The 3010-nt window shown below is 30.2% G+C and overlaps 1 long non-coding RNA gene across 1 annotated transcript; it reads right to left on the reverse strand.

Moving 5' to 3' along the window:
• Positions 1-342: 342 nt before the first annotated feature.
• On the reverse strand, positions 343-3010 carry LOC129907530 (uncharacterized). Its single transcript, XR_008771057.1, has 3 exons — positions 2912-3010; positions 2803-2833; positions 343-450 (listed from the first exon to the last, which is right to left on the reverse strand). It is a non-coding gene; the product is annotated as an uncharacterized LOC129907530 (long non-coding RNA).

Genomic DNA, 3010 nt, shown 5'->3' on the forward strand with positions numbered 1-3010 from the left:
TCTACCTACCTTATTCCCTGGATGAATTCTCTACGCATCCCGATCGACAATTGGATTTAAGTAATTTGAATCAAAAATTCAATTGCAATGAGCTTGACATATATATGTAACTCTTTTTATTTAATTTTTTTTTGTTTTGGACATCTATTAGGGAGTTTTTATGTCCCTTCAGAAGAGTCAGATTTTAAAGCACCATAGTAACATTAGCCGAATTTTTATCTTTTAGTGAATGAAGCAATGAATGTATCCTACTTTTATTTAAAGGTGATTCACATTACAAAACAAAACAAAACAACATATAAACATACAGAACATACAAAGTGGTAAACCTGGAGCTGGTGCATTCCCATTCATATATAAAATATTGTTCTTGTTCTTGGGTGGGATAGAAACTTTGGGTCTCATTTTGGAGCCAAATTTCCGCTCGGGATAACTACGATGTAACGACAACTGAAAGAGAAAGAAATTATAAATAGGGAATTGAAATAAATTATTTCAGTGGTGGCCATCAGTGTAGCCAGGACCGGCTATTTATAGCCAAACCGGCTCCTTAAGTTTTCAATTTGGCGATTTTTGGCTCGTTCAAAATTAAAAATTTTTATAATAAAAGAACTTGATTATTATGATCACGCCTTAAAAGTCTTCGAAGTAGAACTAAACTTCTTCAAAGTAGAATCTGACGTCTTGCTGAAAAGCGCAATTGTGAATGTACCTAGTAGGTACTACCCATGGTATAAAAAGACAAGGTATGATCATTAGAGCCGCCGTCTTACAAAATGGGGTAATAAGGTTTTGACGTTTAAATTTGGCAAAGTCAAAAGCAACAACAATTTCCAAGACAAATTTGTTTACAACAACAATTTCAATGGGCTGGGCTGTCAAAACCTTAAGTAGCCATAAGTTTTGACAGTTCTCGATACTAAGTTTTTTCTAATGATCATACCTTCTCTTTTTATACCATGGGTACTACCTACCTAATTCCATTTTCATTCATATATGGAGCGTTCAGAATTATAATGGGTCAAGTCCACTTATCTTTAGGGTGGATGTTTTAAGGTCTTAATAATTAAGGGTTTCGTTTTATGTCAAATAAAATAAAAGATAGACATTTTGGAGAAATAGAACTATCGGCATGTGAAACATTTATTTCAAAAGTTCCTTTAGTTTCTGAGAAAAAGTTTTTCAAAGTTCAGAATAATGCACAAATTTCAAATGGACTTGACCCATTACACTGTGCAAGTTTTTTGAAAAAAATTTTTGAGACAGGCGCGCGATTAACTGTTTCGCCCTATTTCGGACCCGAGAAATCCATTGGCATCATTAGTTTTTCGATTTATCGGTACGACTTCGAACAAATTTTTTTTTGAAAGTTTTTTCAATTATTTTGAGATTTTTCCACTGTTTTTAGTCATTTTTCAATCAAAAACAATGTTTATATTGCTAATAATTCTGCTCAAACGTTATTTGCTACATTGTAAACAATTTTGAACAATTTATTTCAAAGTTTAGTGATTTTTTTTGAAATTTTTTTAAAAAAATCGAAATTTTTTACATTGTTATCGTTTTTTCGCTGTTTTTGTTCTCTTTTGCACAAATACATACATAGCATGTTTTCCATTAAAAATTAATTTAACTGTTAATTTAGTGTTGGTTAAACTTTGACATACTATCGATAGCATCGATAACAAAAAAAATCGAGTATATCGATACTTCACAAAACTATCGATAGTTTCAATACTTCCAAATTATTTTACCACAAGGCTACCGATATTATCGATAGCTTTGAAATTAATTAAACACAATTTGACTTACAAGTTAAGTTTTCGTTTGACATTGGATGTAAACAACGAATTAACATAGCCGATTGTATCGATAGTTTTAAGAAAAATCTATCGATAATATCGGAAGCCTTGTGGTATAATAATTTGGAAGTATTGAAACTATCGATAGTTTTGTGAAGTATCGATATACTCGATATTTTTTTGTTATCGATGCTATCGATAGTATGTCAAAGTTTAACCAACAGTTAACAGTTAAATTAATTTTTAATGGAAAACATTCTATGTATTTGTGCAAAAGAGAACAAAAACAGCGAAAAAACGATAACAATGTAAAAAATTTCGATTTTTTTTCAATTTTTTCAAAAAAAATCACTAAACTTTCAAATAAATTGTTCAAAATTGTTTACAATGTCTTTCTACTGGTAGAAAATAACGTTTGAGCAGAATTATTAGCAATATAAACAATGTTTTTGATTGAAAAATGACTAAAAACAGTGGAAAATTCTCAAAATAATTGAAAAAACTTTAAAAAAAAATTTTGTTCGAAGTCGTACCGATAAATCGAAAAACTAATGATGCCAATGGATTTCTCGGGTCCGAAATATGGCGAAACAGTTATTCGCGCGCCTGTCAAGAATTTCGACTTGCACAGTGTTATTATTCTGAACGCCTCATATTTTGTTTCCATTTTTCCACAATTTGTTTTGTTATTTATTACTAAAATAAAAATTAAACAAATCTAACTTGAAGTCTGATAAATTTAATACAGAGTGTTATTTATTTTTATTTTTTTTTTAATTTTTTGTTTATGTTATCATATATCTAAGTTGATTTGAAGTTGAAAAAAAAATGGTACAAAATACATTATTATGAGTTTTTATGAACAATTTTTGAAATTGGCGTTTTTTGGCTCCAAGACTTCTAAAATTCGGCTCCTTGCCTCTAAAATTCTCTGGCAACACTGGTGGGCATCCATGCGCAAGCAGCTTGAATTTTCCAATCAACATTTCTGACCCCTTACCTGTTAATTTCAGCAAAATATTCTTGAGTACCTAAACAAGAAAAGAAAACATAAAATTTAAATATATTTTTGTTATGAAAGTTAAAAAAAATGAAAAACAAAAACTTACCTTTGGTAAAGACGACCGCCATGAGGATTTGATTTGTGGTTTGTTTTGACAATTCACAAATCAATCATCATGCCGGCCGGTTCGTTTTTCACAGATAAT

Source organism: Episyrphus balteatus, chromosome 1, assembly GCF_945859705.1.
Source record: "Episyrphus balteatus chromosome 1, idEpiBalt1.1, whole genome shotgun sequence".
NCBI classification, from domain to species: domain Eukaryota; kingdom Metazoa; phylum Arthropoda; class Insecta; order Diptera; family Syrphidae; genus Episyrphus; species Episyrphus balteatus.